Source organism: Pinus tabuliformis, chromosome 1_2, assembly GCF_031772625.1.
Source record: "Pinus tabuliformis cultivar Carrire ecotype Pingquan chromosome 1_2, CPIR1, whole genome shotgun sequence".
NCBI classification, from domain to species: Eukaryota; Viridiplantae; Streptophyta; class Pinopsida; order Pinales; family Pinaceae; genus Pinus; species Pinus tabuliformis.
In genome coordinates, this window is record NC_142298.1 from 103,818,766 (window position 1) to 103,837,686 (window position 18,921).

An 18,921-nucleotide genomic window follows, 5' to 3' on the forward strand; every position below is an offset into this window, starting at 1 on the left:
AATAGATGACAGAGACAAAGGAATATGATGGACTGTATGGGAGGCTTTCTTTGGACTGATATCCAAAGGGGAACTTATAGGACAAGGAGTTTTATGAATCTCTGAGGGTATTTCTTCACTAACAAAGCTAGGCTCTATACCTTCAAACTGTACATGTTTAGCTATAAGCCCCTCTTGCAGAGATACATAAGATTTCTTAGGCTTACATGATCCTGATGCTCCTTTCTATGATGTTTTCCTTTGCTTAGCAATCTTCTTAGGGTCAAGCACTGGTTCAGCTGGTGATTTCTGAGGGTTTCTCCAGGTATGCCTCACAAACTGAGCCAAAACTGTAATGTCGAGTCACCACTAGGTTGGTCCTCTAGTAGAGTCACCAGATAGATGATTACAACCCGAAATGTGTCCAGACCTTGTCTATCATCAAAGCGTGGAACTGTGTCGTTTCCCAGGGAAGCTGAGCTTCAATCTCCTCTCCTCGGCAACAGAGTCAATTAATGTTATCACCCCAAGAAACTTTCCTAAGTTGTAGCTCGGAGATGCTCGGGAACATTACAAATTCAACTTATTGTTGCAAATGGATGAGTGGAAGAGATGATGCTTGTTCAAGCCAGATAACCACTTCTACTTTGCTTGACTCCAGACATGCGTGAACACCCCCAAACTACAAGGCTTTAGAACACCAATTACTCACAGTTTAAGGATTGGATGAAGGTGGAGAATATTGACCACACCAGCAGATGCACAAGACCATGTGATGGCCGGATGAAACCAGTAAAGAAGTCTGAAAATCTAATTCCCTGATGCACAGACAGGATGATAGCTCTCTGGCATTAGGTGAAAAGAAATCTGAATAGCTCATTCACTAATACATCCAAGACTTTAACACAGAGATAGGATGACAGCTTTCTCTAATGCTAAACATCAAGAGCACAAAAATGCAGCATATCAGGCACAACTTGGAACAGAAGAAGAATGGAAAGTGAGCAATTAATAGCAAAAGAATCTTGTATTAGCTGAAAATGAAGACGAGACGTTGCAAGTATCAAAATAGTTACAGTCTCAAGAAATTGAACCTTACATCAAAACATCAACCATCAACCTTGATTACATCTAGTTTCTGGGTATATATAGAGTTTCAATACAAAGGCACTCGGCCATTCTAAGTATGGGGGGTTATAATTGACCACCAACCACTTTAACTACTTGATGGAGTCTGAGTGCGATTGCTTGCTGTAGTGGATGAATCTGATCTTTTTCCTGCGCTCTGCTGTCCTCTTGGGTCGTTGGAGTGCCGTATAGGATGAAGCTCCATAACTATTAAATGTAGCTACATGCTCATGCTCTGTCCTTTTCCTTCCTAGCTATAATATCTATTGAATGCAGTTGTTGAGAAGCCACTGCAACTGGTATTGGTGAGCTGATCACTTTCGTCCTTCAGGTGCACGGAACGGTTAAGGTACGTGGATTGTATAGTGGGTGGAATAGTCAGATGGAGGAGCGAGATTGGCCATCGAATTAAGGGGAGAGATGGTGGGGATGAGTCCACGGGGATATCGGAGGAGGCAGGAGCGGAATGATCAAGGGTCATTTGATCTCGGATGAGCAGATCCAACGATCATCAGGCGGCAGAAGCGCACGAAGGTTGGCAGGCGCGGACGGGTGGTAAGTGGTATTGATCGCATTGCGTTGGAGAGTTTGGTGGTAAAAGGGTGCGGCGCGCGATACCATTCATAATGTGACGCGTGGTGGTGGAGGGGAGGGGAAAACCACCCTCTATCACGCGTTAAAGTGACATTACTTCGCGGGTGCGGGCAAAGTGGACACCATCCGATCGTGATGGGACTGATCGGACGGTGGAGGAGTGATCGGGTGAGACAGGAGTCATCGGATCAAGTTTTTGGATCTTGGGCCTTTACGTATGGCGACGTGCGATTGCGATCAGATCACATCGCAATATCACATCGGCAGAAGCAGAGGGGCACACCTTTTATATATAGACGGATGTGATTTATGATTAGATAGCATCACAATATCGCATCGGCAGAACCGAGGGGCTCTGCCATGATACACACACGGATGCGATTTGCGATAGCAATTAAACCTGAACCTGATAAAGGAATTAATCGTTTTTGGGATTGATGAAGCGAGAATGAGCGGGGCAAGGGAAGGAGAAGATGACCGTTGTGAGCTTCTTTTTAGCGGAACAAAGCGGACCCAGATCATCTCTAACTTTAGAAAATCATCATTATACAGCGGAGCTAACAGTACCGAGCAGTGAAAACTCTCTAAAGTTGGCTGGTAAAAATGATGGGCCACACATATTGAATAGTTCTAGCATCCCAATCTCTATTAGTGTTGTCTGTGATTCTTATGGAAAAGACGGTGAACCTATTGGTTATTTCCTACTCTGGGAAGGTAACAAATGGGAAAATTCATGGAAGATATCTTCCTCTCGATGTAGACAAAAGTGTATGTAAATTGCACATTATTCATAGTACATTGGCCCACAAGGGTATTATGTATAATCATTGTTATGCATTTATTAGGCCATCTCTCTCAAACTATTGGTATAATCTTGATGATGAAAATGATACAGAGAGCAAGAATTCTAAGAAATGTAATATGATTTTAACGAAGAGAGAGCCAACTAAGGCCCTTGCGATGGCAGGGTTGGATGTTGTTGGTCAAAACCATTATGGTGTGTTTTCTTCCAGAGGTAAGTTGCTGAATGTAAGGGAAAACAACAATAAACAGATCATGAAAAATGTTGAGATTCAACATATCAAACAAATCCTTGTTCTGTAGCATGAAAAGGAATGTGGCAGTATCAAATCTATGATATATGGCCATCTTGTGATTATGGAAGATTAAGATCATGATGGTTCACACATCAAAGGATTGTTGATCAACATCATACACTCTTTTTGGCCATCCCTACTCAATATTCCCTCATTTCTTGTTGAATTCAATATTCTTATTGTCAAGGTAACCCATAAATATGGGCGGGTATTGTCTTTCTATATCATGCCTGAGTATAAATCATGGAGAAGTTTTTTGGATTGATTAGCATCAAGATGGACCATAAAGTGGCTGAGATTTTGGGCTGGGAACTTATTTGGCCCAGATTGACAAGCTTATCAAGTACAACAACTTTGTAAATAAGGAATTGTTCCTATTTTCCATGGTTGGTTTTCCAAGCTCCATCCCATCCATGGTTGATGGTTTGAAATGAGGACAAAGGAAAATATTGTTTTGTTGTTTCAAAAGAAATTTTGTTACGCGGGTGAAGGTGGATCAATTTTCGGGTTATGTATCAAAGCATTCTGGTTACCATCACAATGAGCAAAGTCTATAGAGACATTGATGATTTAGCACCATTGAAAACCCTTACCCTCCACCTCACTAGACTACTCCTAAATCTACCCTGCAACTCTCCTGATCAACTACTTCTTCAACAAATTTCTCATCTAAATATTTGTGACTGCTCATAAGCCCTCGACTTTTAACTCATTTTATATATTCATGTGCTACAACAAAAGCTCTTTCTCGTTAAGTACATTTTAAAGGTGACCTTGCCAATTACAAATTTTTAAGGGTAAATAGTTTCCCCACATTCAACAGATGACTTGAACAACTAAGCTTTTCCTTTAATGAACATCATGTCCTCCGAGATCCCAGAATAATTCTCTAGAGCCCTGAAACAACTTGGGTTGAGTTACTAGTTCCTAGAGCCTACAGGTTGGAACAAATGATTTGGAACCATCTGGGTTGAGTTACTCGTCCATGGAGCCACAGATTAGTACAAATGCTTTGGAGCCCTGATTTAGTTGTGGATTGAGTAACTAGTTCCTAGAGCCCTGGACAACTTGGGTATAGACTGATCTAGTTGATGTTAGTGATTTCTAGACCACATACGTGAGATCAATGTGGTTTAGGGTTGAGGTGGTTTGACATCTGGAATCCTTGGTTGGTTTTGTTTTGTTTTAACCCTTATGATCCCACATTCATGCTTGGAATATGGCACACAGGTGATTAGATGAAAGATATATTTGGTTCAGCCCAATCTATGGTCAGGTGGTACATGAAAATCCCTCACTTGGTTGACATTTTCATATGTTAATATGAGATATTTTCCTATTGTGATCTATGATCATTTCTAGTGATTATGTTGGTTATTTTATGGCTGACTTTCTATGGTTTCCATTATGTTTATATGTTGGTTATAAGATGTATTTTATCTATGTCTCTTGACATTTTTTGATAAGTTATGGAATGGTTGATGAACGCATGGTCTTACAAGTGTTATTACAGCTAGCTAGAGAGGACTTGAAGCCTTTTTTGTATTTCTCAGATGAAATTCAAAAAAGTATGATGATATATGCATTCATGACCTGTAGCTCACATGTTTACCATATGTTTGAAAAAAATGTCTATCATTGATTAAGCATGTCTAGGTCAAGTTATTGCTTGAGTTTTGATTGATTGCCCTTGTCATCATCTTGTTTATGTTTCTGGAAAGTTACAGTCAATTATAAGCAGCAGTTTGGAGGCTAGCCTAAAAAAGTGGCTGAGATCTCAGAACGGCTAGCACAAAACTGTAGTTTTTTGGTCATTACCACATGGAAGCAAGCCTATGTGTGTGGTTTGGACCTCATAACTGCACTGATGATGTGTTGTGCATGTGGTTGGGGAGTTTCCCTTGTGAAAAGAACTCCAACTCAAGGATTGATCACCAGGGATGGTTTGTAGGCTCTTGAGTGGGTTGTAGCCCTTGAGCAATGTCTATAATTTGTTGGTGTATCAACCCCACTTCCATAAATAAATATTGGAGGTCAGGTCATATCATAGTGAAACTCGTCTCATGTTTACCCTGGCGAGCTTGTAAAAATGGGTAAATGTGGGAGGGGTGGTTACAAGGTGGTATCAGAGCTTCCAGTTTCAAACAATTGGAATGGATGGGCTAGATGTGGTTGTTGTGAATGCATTGTGATTGTTACAGTTATCATGTATAATAGGTCAAAAATGCATCATGTTGGTCATTATTGCAGTTTGTGTCATCTTGATGATGTTGGTGTCATTATTTATATATATTGAGCTAATTTAGATTTATTGTGCAGACGAGATAGCCTTTCCTTAACTTCACTGAGGTATGATTTGTATTATGTCTATATTTTGTTTATCTAAAATGGCATGCTTTAAAGAGATAGAATATTAGATATGACAATCAGAATGGTGGATTATAGTTCACGTGAGTGTCCCTAAAGATCAGTTGAGCAACAACAAGATGAGTACTCTCTTGATATAGAAGATAAATTGAGAAATTTGAAGGTAAATATCAGAAGTTTCAAGGAAAACAATAACAAATTGATTGAGTCGCAGGAAAGAATTACCAGAGCTCATGAAAATCAAGAAGAAATTAATACATTGATCCTTCAGATCTTTCAAATTTGCAGAAGCAGGGACAACTGAGGACCAGTCATGGATAGGAGGAAATGACTAATGCTCATATGGTAATAGGTCTTGATCAAGATACAGGTTGGAAAGGGATAACATAGTTAGAGGTGGCAAATGGTTGGATACACCTAACATGAGAGGTATTGTTCATGGATTCTATTCTAGTTCTAGTTCTAAGAGACATCATCATCATTACCGCAAACATCCTTTTAGGAGAAGTGAGAAGCAATATTTTCCATAAGATTTCAAGAAAGGCAAGCTTCTTACTTTTGATGGGGATGTGAAGAAACCTAAATATGCAGAAGCATGGCTAATTGGGATAAAGAAGTTCTTCAAATTGCATGATTATTCAAAGAATATGAAAGCCATGATAGTGGCCTTTAGTCTTAAGGGAAAAGGAAATATCTGGTGGGAAGATGTGAAGAGTGTCATAGACATCAAAGTAGAATAATTGAGTTAGCATGAGTTTAAAAGACTCTTCAGGAAGAAGTAATTGTTCAAGAGGTATTATGATGGAAAGGCCAATGAATTCTACGAGTTGACGACGGGGTCTATGAGATATGAAGAGTACATGACTTAGTTTCAAGATTTGTTGAGGTATGTGACATATCTTAAGGATGAGAAGGCAAAGGTCCAAAGGTTCATAAATGGATTTCCTTTAACATTTAAAGATAAAATTGTGTATGATGAACCTTGATCATTGGATGAAGATACTGGGAAGCTGAAGCATTGTTGTGAGCAGTCTAAGAGTAAATTTGAGCCTAAGAAAGATTGTAAAGGTAATGAAAAGATTAAAGGAAAGTGGGCTAAGAAGTGAGGAAGACCTTGAGATACAGGTGATAAGGAGAATGTGGCACCTTATAAGAAGTTCAATGAAATTGAGAGAGGACATGGACTTCAGTCTAATGACTAGAATAAGGATGATGGCATGAAGCCTTTGCAGTGTTAGACTTGCTGCGGAGAGCATCACAAGAGAGATTGTTCATCGCACCATGGTGGTAGACCTCATATTTATAGTGCTCAGGAGGCACAGACAGTTAAATATGTTGGGCATAGTATTCCTTAGATTTATGCAGTAGTGGTTGGTAGGCAAGTTTATCATCAGACATCCATTATTGAGATGGAAAGTAAGATTTGTGATTAAGTTTATCATATTTTTATTGATATTGCATATAATTATAGTTATATCATTCCTCACTTGGTCGATAAGTGTTTCTTGAATAAATAAGTGCATACATAATCTTAGCTGGTGCCATTGGCTACAGGGACCAAGAGAAGAGTTCATCATTGGGTGAGATCTTGTGCATTTGAGTTGAATGGTATGCCTACATCAACACATCTAAATGTGCTTCCTTTGGGTTCATACAATATGATTTTGGGCATGGATTGGTTTTTCATTCACAAAAATAAAGTGGATTTCTATGATAAGACTATTGAGTGCCTAGATGATGATGGTGAAAGAAGAGTCTTTTAGGGAAAGAAGAAGCATACATTAGTGAGAAGAGTTACAACTATGCAAGTAAAGAATAATTATAGAAAGGGATGTGTATTGTTTATAGTTCATATTTCCAATGATAGAGGGAAGTGAGATGAGGATGATGAAGTCCTAAAGAGGTATCCTATTTTGCAGTAGTTTCAGGATGTGTTTCATGTAGAGATTTCAAATTTTCCTCCTCATAGAGAGGTGGACTTTTCTATTGAGTTGTTGTCAGGAGAAGCACCAACATCTAAGGCAACTTACAAGATGAGTACTCTGGAGTTGGTGGAGTTGAAGTTGCAGCTTAGGGAAATGCTTGATTAGGGATACATTAGGCCAAGTGTATTACCTTTTGGTGCACCATTATTGTTTGTAAAGAATAAGGATGGTACTCTCAGATTGTGCATTGATTACAGGAAATTGAACAAGGTGACTATCAAGAACTATTATCCATTGTCATAGATTAATGATTTGTTTAATCAGCTGAAGGGAGAGGTAGTGTTCTCAAAGATTAATCTGAGATCAAGATATCATCAGGTGCGCATCAAAGAAGAATAAATTAACAAGACTAAATTTCGTACTAGGTGTAGTGATTATGAGTTTGTGGTGGTTCCATTTGGTCTTACTAATGCTCCAACTACTTTCATGTGTTTAGTGAACAATGTGTTGCATCCTTATCTGGATAAATTTTTGATAGTTTTTATTGATGATATATTGATATATTATAAGATATGAAGAGCACATAGTAATAGTAATGAGATTGTTGAGAGAGTATCAATTATATTCCAAGATCAACAAGTGCAGTTTCTTTCAGACTGAAGTTCATTACTTGGAAAATGTTATTTCCAAGGAAGGGATAATAATGGACCAAGAAAAGATTAAAGCTATCATGGAGTGGCCAAATCCTAGGAATGTGGATGAGGTCAGATCATTCATGGGATTAGAAGGTTATTACAGATGGTTCATCGGGAAATTCTCACAGATTGGTTCTCCTATTACACATTTGCAGAGAAAGGGAAAGAAGTTTGAATGGACCAAGGAGTGTGCAACTAGTTTTGAGCAGTTGAATAATTTGCTTACAAGTGCTCGAGTCTTGAAGATTGCAAATCTTGATAAGGAATTTGTGGTACTATGTACAGATGCTTGCAAGGAAGGACATAGTGGAGTCCTGGTGTAGGAAGGGCAGGTGGTATGCTATGAGTCAAGGAAGCTAAATGGACATGAGCGGAACTATGTGACTCATGATCTTCAGTTGGAAGCTATAATTCATGCATTGAAGATGTGGAGACCCCACCGTGTTCCTTGATTCTTTCTTTCAAGGAAAAATAAGTTTCTCCTATACAACATTTTCCACAAGAACATTATATCTTATAAACAACTTTGAATTGGAAGTTGTCAATGTCATATTTCATAGATTTCCTCAATTGTTTGATGGTGGTATGAGGTCTGAAACATGCTTTAACCTCTTTCTTCTTCAAGATTTTGGCAATATTGTCAATGGTTTCATTGAGGTAAGGTAGGAATTTGGATGCTAGTATTAAGAGTTTTATTGTTAGAACTGGAGTTTTTTGAAATACATCCTTAATATCTTTCTAGGTGTATCCAAGGTTGCTAAAGACTTTGATCAAGTTTTCTATTACTTTAGATTGATGGTTAGCTAAAGCGATTCTAAAGGCTCTAGAGGCTAAGGTTTTAATGACACTAATATTTTGAGAGCGATGATGATGAGAGGATGAAAGAAGGCAATTTTCTATTTGTGTTTTCTTCTAGTAAACGTAGTGATCTATTTTTCCATTAGGTTTCATCAATGTAAGAATATCAAGGAAGGGGATGCGACCATTTTATTTAGTCTCCATAGTGAGTTGTATGCCTGATGAGATGTTATTGACTTGTTGTATAAATTTCATGAGTTCCTCTTTACCATGGGGTGAGATGACATTAGTGTGCTTAACAAATATTTTCAAACTTTTAGGTTTACGGTAATAAGTATTAAGAGCCATGCTTTCAAACTTTTCCACGTAAAGGTTTCCCACTACTTATGAAAGCGGAGATCCCATCACCACCCCACTGGTATGTTCTTATAATTATCCTCTAAAGCTAAAAAATGTGTATTGAAGGCGAACTTAGACAAGCCTTGTTATTACTGGGTTAGCCACTAATAACTTTTATTGCCTAATCTAGCTAGCTTTTAGTAAAGAGGGATACCACATCAAAGATAATTATATTATCATTAGGGTTGATACTTTCTTCCTTAATGAGATGAACAAAATCATTAGAATCCTTGATAAAAAAATTTGTATGGATGACCAATGGATTAAGAACTTTTGCAACAAATCTTAATAGATAATAGGTTGGAGAGCTAGTATTGTTCACTATTAGCCTTAAGAGAACACAATGCTTGTCTATTTTTGGGACTCCATAAATTATATGGGTTATTTATCGTGTGAGAATCAACCTTTTTCTCATACCCTCATCACAGTTAGAATATTTTATGAATCATTTTGATCACTTTTGAGATAGAATAACGAGGTAACTTCTTATGACATCCACTCTCATTAAAATAGTGATCATTTTTATTATAGTCACATAGTCTCATTACCAAATCTTATCTTTGTCTCTCTTTACTTATGCTATGTCTCTCGCTTTCCCATCTTTCATCCCTCCATCCTATTCCCTCTCTTTTGCCCCTTTTTAGTTTTATTTATCATAATTTTAGCTCAAAATTCTGTTAAATATTAGGCTAGAGAAATCTCATATATAATATACATAATTAATATGCTACTACCATATCAACTATTAATGATTTATATATTATAAATTTAATATATATTATATATATTTATGTATAATATATAGGATATACAATTTATTTATTATATAAGTTATTGTGTTTTATAGATCCTATAAGTATAATTATACTTTACTCTACTATTAAATTAGTACTATAGGTTAATATATATTTAATATATATTGTACCCTAGAATATATTATAGGTTCTCTATATATATAATCACTTTAATATATCACACAATGTTATATAGATCTAATAAGCATAATTTATATTAGTATTATATTATACTACAATATTAACTCATTTATATATGCTATTACTTATTTAATATAATATGTAACATTTACGTATTGATACTTTTATATATAATTTTAATTTTAGTTATTCATTTAGTTTCATGTCACTCATTTAGTGTTTTGAAGGGCCCTTCCCATACTATGCACAATATTTAATTCTCTTTACTCTCTTCACTCTTCCTCATATCTCAAAGATTGACCCGGTTGGTGGTGCCTAAAGGTCGACTAAAATCTTTATATGTGTGGATCTTCCTTTGTTGATCAATAATCCCAACCACATAAACCTAAAAATTATAATCATCTTTATTTTTTTGTTTATTATGTACTCATGGAATCTCAATCTATGTAAGTCCATATACTATCCAATGGCTACTACCATTGCATCAATTTTCTTACCCAAATTTATCACAACCCTTTCTATCACTTTAGCATATGGAAGTTCTTCACCATCCATTATTAATTAATGCTCTTCAGTTTGTTCATTGTTTCATAAAATAGTTTAGGGATTCTCTTCACCTTCAAATTTTCAAAAATTGTTCTTAATGTGTGTAACTTGAATGTATTGAGTGTCTTAGTAGATGGCCTCTAATATATTTCGAGATGTCAGTGCAAATTTCACTATTCAAATCTTGGAAGTACTTATCTTTACTCAAGCTTTTGTTGAGCTATATTAAATACAAAATACCAAATCTCATATAACTTAATGAATTAATAATGTAAATTTTTTGATTGTCGAAGCTTCACACTTCTTCCGAATCTTGGGTTGTGCAATACAATTCTTTTTATCTTCTAGAGATCAAGGTATCCATAGCTATGAGAAATAATTTCAAAATTTTTCAACTTCTCCACAATCACAATTACCTTGAATATTATGCAAATAAATTCTAGACTTCCTCACTTTTTTAATAGTAATTTATAAAATATATCCCATATAATTAATAAAGCAAAAAATTATCAAATATCTAATAAAACATCATTTCCAAGCCCATCACGCATACAGTTAAATCATATTCATTTCATCTTTTATACATCTAAAGTTAAGTCATATTCATTTCATATTTTATACCTCTAAAATTCTAAATCTCTTCACCCTTTTAATACTTATATAAAAATTATATTCCTTATATCTGTGAAGACAATAATTTGTTAAACACTTAATACAACATTATTCCCAACTAAAATCATATGCATTGTAGCTAACATCACATTCATGGTATCTTTCAACATGAATTAAAAAAAAAAAAAACTAATGCCAAATATGTTTTTAATAATTTATGGATATCTACTTTCCTATGAATACTTTGCCTCTCCTTATGGTACTACGTTTAAGTGCAATTCTCGTATTCGTATGCATTAGGTTTCTAAAGATCCATGGGCTTGTTCCTTTATCAATAGTTTCATTACTCTATCAATGGTCATTTGTTGGGGGAAGTGTCACTTCTATATTTCCATATTGTGAATAAAATTTTCATTAAACATTTTCAAAACTTGTAACTTATAAAATTTAATTATTAATTACTTTAATTAAATATTTTTAGTTGCACTAATTGGATCTCATTTGTTCTGATTACTAATAGAAATATAGGGAAATGTAAAAAAATTCATTAATTAAAATCAAAGATTTTCATTGGACATCCGTGGATCTTAGTGACCCTCTATTACTAATAGAAACCGGTGATAATGAAACATTGATTAACTAACCTAAAAAACACTTTGAACTATTATTACAATTCATCAACTTTTAAAATGTAAAGAAATTTTAAATGATAAAATCAATTTACGTTTTTGCGAAAATTATATATTAATTTAAGTCAAAAATACTTTAATAGAAAATTTTTGTTTACATTCAACTAAAAAGAAACTCATCTCATCTAAATCATTTGAGAGTGCAGAAAATTAGAATAACCTAATATTTTTTCAGAAAGAATATAATGGTAATCTCTCAAAACCTATAGAAAAGCTCCAACACATGTAAGTATTTTAAGATCCATTCGTGGAAATAATTAAAGTAATCTAAGATTATTTTCAAAAGGAACATGATCATTAGAAGCATGTAAGCTTAATTTGAGACCGTGGAGAGCTGCGGTTGAACATAAATATGCTTTGAAAATATTATATAGAAATAAGAAAGTATTTTTTTAAATGGAAGAAAAATCTTTAAAATGTCGTAGAGACTTTATATTAGGATAAGTTCGGCCAATAAGTTTAATTTATTGATAAAATTTGAATATATTAATTATAAATTAAATGGTTCTCTAGGTGAGATGAGAGTGTACAAACATTCATACAAGCCCATTTCCATTGAGTGAGATGAGCTTCAAATATAGAGGCTTTCACACTAACGGGATTGTTTCAACCACTCCCTAGATATTAGGATATGAGGTCTAAGATTAGAGTCTTAAACCTATCATCATCATAACAATAATCTAAGTTTAGCTTTCTCCATTACTTTCAACACTCCCCTTTAATGGAGAAAGGGTACTAAACAATAACATACGCCTGCTGGTCTAGTCTCAGCGAGGCTTACAATTAAAACATGAAAAACTTGGTAATAGAAGTTTTCATTTTGGTCATTTTGCTTGAAAGTCCATACTTGTTCATCTTGAGTCGAGGCTTCATATTCACTTTCCTTGCCATGAGGTAATGATGTATCTTCTCCTCATTTCTTCCCCAGTGATGGAAAGTTTGAATTCTTATTCTCGACCTTCTCAAAATTATGACAAGTTGGATAGGAGAATTTTCCCTCTCACTATTTCCGGTGTCAACCATCTGAACATCAACTATGATGTCTTCATCATTCATTGATGTAACGTATACACACACATAAATATTAATGAGATTATCACAATTTAAATTCTTTCCATCTTTGTCTTCTTTTGTCACGTCTTTGCAATCAACTTCATGTGGCTCGTTGAATTGATATTCAACACTTTATTCCTCTTTACACCCTTCCTGAATATCAACTCGTGTGTCTTAAATTTTAGGATCTTGCACAACAGACTATGCCTCTTGATTTTCGTGGTCATCAATAGAACCACATTGTTTTTCTGAAATTTCTTCTGACACGAACATACTACTCATGCTAATGCTTCCAAATTCTCAGATGAAAAAATTATCATTATTAGAATCAAAAATATCTAAAAATATAGACATGTTGTTAAAGTCCAGCTTATCTCGCTTTATCTTGCTTCAAGATTTCTTTCTGACTCCACACGGTCCTCGAACAACACCGTTACCACGTAGGTGGGAAACTTCTCCCTTTGGCAACTCTTCAACTGTAGAACCTTGTAGATTGTGGCTTCTGTGCCACGCAGGTCTCAGTGCCCTCTCTTCTGGCGATGAGCAACAAAACAACCTCTCACAAGTTGGAAACACTATCAATATCTAATTTTGATGTATGTAATTAGCAATTTCTGATAACACATGTTTATGAAGATAGGTTCAAATCAGCAAGAACTTTCTCATTTCCATTGTGGCAAATAATAACTTAGAAGAAAATTTACCCAATTGGTTTTGGGGTCTCCACAACCTGCAACTTAAGTTTCTCAAACAATTAAATTTCCAGGACAAATCTGCTAGATGATGCTCTGGAACATGAAGCTCTGGAACATGCCTGAACCACATGCTGCCTCCACACAGCTTTCTTGCTCCACCGACTTCACTAGGAATTTGCTTTACTCGAGATGTTACTGCTGCAACGACATGAGAATGTGCCAAACTCATGAATAATTAGATTGCTTCCACATTGAATTCACGCTAAAATGCCACAAGTGCTTCTTTCTCGAGATGTAAATGTTTAATGCATGGTTGTTTCACCGTGGAGAAAGAATGTGCCAAATCCTTCCGCAAAAAATGAAACTCCACGACCTCCACGCCTCAATCATGATCTCCTTCCTTCTCAGGAGACCGCAACAACCTTGGCCTCAGGAGTAGATCCACGTCAATATGGCAGCGAAACCACACTTATGCATCAACTCTCTACCACCTCTACTACTACAGCAGGACTCTTCCGCTGCGCAGGTCTCCTCCACAAATCGGAAGCTTACTCCCTAGATCGAAATCCACCAAGCTGCCTCTGCTTGATGTACGGCCTTCAAACGACAGCGAGGAGGAAGACTGCAGCAATTTCACACAGCATGCCCTCACAAGTTCGACATGATTTTACTCCAAGCGTTCGTGCCGATCCGGCTCGATTTTCTCCTCACTCTTGACAGTGAATCGACACGATTTTCTCCTCAAAATTTGCGTTGATTCCGCCTCAGTCATGCCGGCCCCTCTCCACTTAGATACAAGCTCCTCGACCCTGCAGCTCTGATACCATGATAAAATATGAATATATTAACTATAAACTAAATGGATCTCTAGGTGAGATACCTAGAGAGTGTACAAATACTCATACAAGCCCATTTCCATTGAGTTAGATGAGCCTCAAATATATAGGCTTTCACACTAATGGGATAGTTTCAACGACTCCGTAGATATTAGGATATGAGGTCAAAATTAGAGTCTCAAACCTATCATCATCATAACAATAATCTAAGTTTAGCTTTCTCCATTACTTCCAACACTCATGACCTTGAATATATTATATAAAGATAAGAACGCATTTTGTTTAAATTGAAACAAAGCCTTTAATATGTCATAGACACATTATATTAGGATAAGTTCTCGTGATTTTAAATATGGTTATTTGACTGTCTTCCACTCTTATTGTTTTAAAGTATTAACAAAATGAGTGAAAAATAATTTACACATTACAAAGAAATACAAATATTGATCTAGAATAAAAAATTTGGGCCAAATGTTGTATTTCATGAAAACATCCTACAAAACAATTAATTAAATTATTAACCGCACCATACTTCAATGACAAAACAAAAATGGCATGGACATGTATATATATATATATATAGCGACGCTCTCATTTGATGCACTGGTTGACGTTACTCTATTATCAACGGTGGACAGTGAAACTTATCTACAGATAGAAGAAAAGGTATTTACTTCATGCATACAACTTGTAAATCATTCACCATATGCCGATTTAAACGGCATGCATGTGAACCAGCCACAATAGGGGCATTTAATGCCAGGCTGGTTAGCTCTTGCAATATAATTGTGTAGGGAATCTAACTTTTTAATGGATGTATGTAATTATTTTGTGTAGTTGTCCAAAATACGAGTGAGACTGCTATAAATCTATTTAAAAAAGAATTGGTGTCAACCACACACATTTTATTCTGAAATCGTACGGCAATTTTCCTATCGGATTTGACAATCTACAGTGTCGTTCTAAAATGGCGGCTGGCGAAGGAAAGTTCCAGGAAGAAAATGAGTGCAGTTGTCATCATGCATGACGTAATGCCCGATTTACTTTCCCTTGCCTTTTTATAATTTTAGTGGGATTTTCAGTGTGTGGGGGCTTGATCACAATCCGCGAAGCAGCTATTCAGTGTGCTTGGTCAGGAAACTTGGCAGTGCGAGGCCTATTTATATACCGAGGCGGGGGAGTAGCTTAGTGTATCATAGCAGTGAAAAAGCAGCCATTAGATTGCATAGAATTTGATTTGAGAGATATCTCGATGGAGGCCTGTGGAGAGGAGGTGCAGGTGCAGCTGTTAGGTGGCAGTACAAGTCCCTATGTGCATAGCACTTGCTCTTAAAGGGATCCATTATGAGTACATCGAAGAGAATATTCAAAATAAGAGCGAGCTGCTGCTGAAATCGAACCCTGTCCACAAGAAGATTACTGTGCTAATCCACAATGGAAAGCCAGTTTGTGAGTCCACAATTATTGTGCAGTACATAGACGAGACGTGGGACTCTAGGGCACCATTTCTTATGCCCAAAGATCCATATGACCGAGCCATTGCGCGCTTCTGGGCTGCCTTCATAGACGATAAGGTAATAACTTCCCTCTTTAATCACCTCTCATTCCTTTCCTGCTGCCCGCATTTTTCATTCTCGAAAGTTTTAATTCCCCTTTTTTTGTACTCAGTATCTAATACGGCCATGCTCATTGTGCGTGGCTTCAGCTGCTACCATGCATTCGGGCAGTTTTCAGGGGCCAAGGAGAGCATTGCCATAAAGCGGTGGAAGAAACGGTGGCGAACTTTCTTATCTTATACTGGAGGAAGCTCTGCGAAAGAACCTCTGTTTCTCGGGAAAAGCGTATTTCGGAGGAGATGGGATCGGTTTGGTTGACATCGCATTGGGTGGTCTGCTCGCATTTGTCAATGCCCTGGAGAAGGGTATTGATTCGGTTTTGATAGACGCGGAGAAGATGCCGCTGTTAAGCGCATGGATGGATCGATTCTGTGAGGCCGATGGAGTGAAAGAAGTTATGCCGGACCCGGTCAAGCTGCTGGAATTTATATGCGCCACGAGAGTTAAGTTTGCGTCCCTACCTGCTGCCAATTAGGGGAAGTCATTCGGGCCATTAAATTTAGATAGATGCTCAAGAGAAGACTGTATTTAAATGGATATTATCCTCCACATTGTTTTTAATTTTATGTTGTCAGTTTGACTGATTGTAGGCTTTTTGAATCTTTGGTGTTCTATCAGTTTTCACTTTCTTCCATGTACTTTGACTTCAGGGGGAAAGCAAAAATTGCAGAAATGTCGTCTGATTAACTTTCCTAAAAATATTGTTCCCTTCATCAAGATTAAAGTGTTGCCATAGTGTTTGGTATTCCATCTCCATCACTCACTCATCATCATTACTAGTTATTCCACTTTAGAGCAATACTATTATTATGTTGTTTTCTAAATATAAATAATTTTTGTACCAAGGGAGTGAGCAAAGCAAATTTAACCATGTGATTGTCAGAAATTAAATGCATAGCCTAATTTTGTATGCGCGTTTTTACAAAACATCCTACACATGGGATCTTGATGTTTTATTATTTTGCTGTACGTATCTCCCTAGCAATTTCCCATATCAGTTATTAATGAAAACAGCACATAATCGCAAAGAGTATACGTGCTTTTATTAGGAATGACATTGGGAGTTATTAATGGCTTGCACATGAACCTCAAATGTATATTTTTTTATGTGACGTACTTTCGCAGATATATAATCTATTTATCAGATTATTTTTAATATGTGAAAGAGGATAGAGAAAGATATTTTTATTTATTAGTTTAATTATATAAATTAAATTTTTGATGAATGTTTTTGTTACAATAAAGTCGGAAAGAATTTAAATTTTAGATTTGGAAATTAATTATGTGATTAAAATATTTTTTAATAACATAAATAATCACAAATTTCCATAAGTAATATAATTAAATAAATTACAATTTTTAATTAAATGGTGATAATACCCTCTACAATATAAAAAATCTACAATCTAATACCCTCTTTCCAATAAAAAAACATGTTAATTAACATAATTATATAAATTAAATTATTCTATTTTTTTTATATACTTCATTTTATATTATATCTATATGATTTGTTTTATTTATAAAAAAAAAATTATATATATATATATATAAAAAGGAAAAGAGAGTATATTTTTTAGAAAGGAGGAGACGCAGGTTTAGATTCAGTTTTACTTCTGTATACTATTTAAATTATGGAAGGATTTCACTTTTTGGTAGTGAAGACAAATTTAGGGGTCCTTCTTGTTTGGTAATTTAATTGTGTTCCAAAATAGTTTACATTAAGTTGTCAATCTAGGTAAGTAAACTTGCAAAGTACACTACACTATATATGCTAGCATATTAGTGTTCAATTATATAAGTGTTTTAATCTATAAATGAGAAATGAAATGTTAAACTATGATGGGGAATAAAAATGATTCTATGGAAGCATATAAAATGGACGAAGTGAAAGTGTTATGAATTGAAATCCTAATCTAAAATGTCATGGGATGCAAACATGAGTCTATTCTTCAATGAAACTCTATTCGGAAAAGCACACACATTTGATTCTTATGGAATTCTCATTTTAGGAAAGCAAGACAATTTTCTCTAAAAAAAATTATAAAAGCAATATGAATGTATTCTATGTATTCAAATCACAGACAACTATAAAATCAAATATACGGAAATTTAATCTAATATAAGTAAAGGAAATTATACTAAGAGAGCAATAATGCAAGTAAAGACAAATTATATTCACATTAAAGTAAAGACAACTTATGCTAGAAGGCATTAATCTATTCTCATAAAAGAAAAAAAATATTACTCTATGAAAGTAGTAATCACTATTCAAGGAAACAACATAAATTATCTATAAAGCAAATAAATATATCTTAAGAAACATGAATTGAAATATGTCTTAAGAAACATGAAATGAAAATCTTGTGAAGGCATGTGACCAGTGCTTTAGAATTATTCCATGCAAAACCTATGATGGAGGTTTATATTGCGCAAGTAGCTATGTCAATAAAACGATGTGCTCATAAACCATATATTATGACTATAAGACTAGAAATGAATACGAAATCAAGGAACTAAAAATAAATGCAAAAGTATAAAGTTGGAATCTAAATGTTTTTTGTCTTTGATCTATCATGTAAATAAGAAACATACTGACTGAAAATAAATACTAATGAAAAGAAAATAAAGTATTCGAATGTGAAATAAAACAAAGTAAAATCAAACAAAGTATGGAAAAGAAAACATTACTATAACTACATTACAATCTACTCATGCAAAAGTATAAAGCTAGAATCTAAATATTTTTTGTCTTTGATCTATCATGTAAAATAAGAAACGTGGTGAGCGAAAATAAAGACTACATATGAAAATAAAACAAAGGACTCAGAAAGAAAACAAACTAAAAGAAAACAAAGCATGGAAAATAAAACATTACTATGATAGTTACAATCTACTCATCAAAACACAATGACAACAAAAGACAAAATTTGATATTAAACTAAAAACTATGTGTA

The 18,921-nt window shown here is 35.2% G+C and overlaps 1 pseudogene across 1 annotated transcript; it reads left to right on the forward strand.

Moving 5' to 3' along the window:
* Positions 1-15,466: 15,466 nt before the first annotated feature.
* On the forward strand, positions 15,467-16,714 carry LOC149204708 (glutathione S-transferase U17-like; annotated as a pseudogene). Its single transcript, XR_016251800.1, has 2 exons — positions 15,467-15,922; positions 16,054-16,714. The product of XR_016251800.1 is annotated as a glutathione S-transferase U17-like (transcript).
* Positions 16,715-18,921: the final 2,207 nt, after the last annotated feature.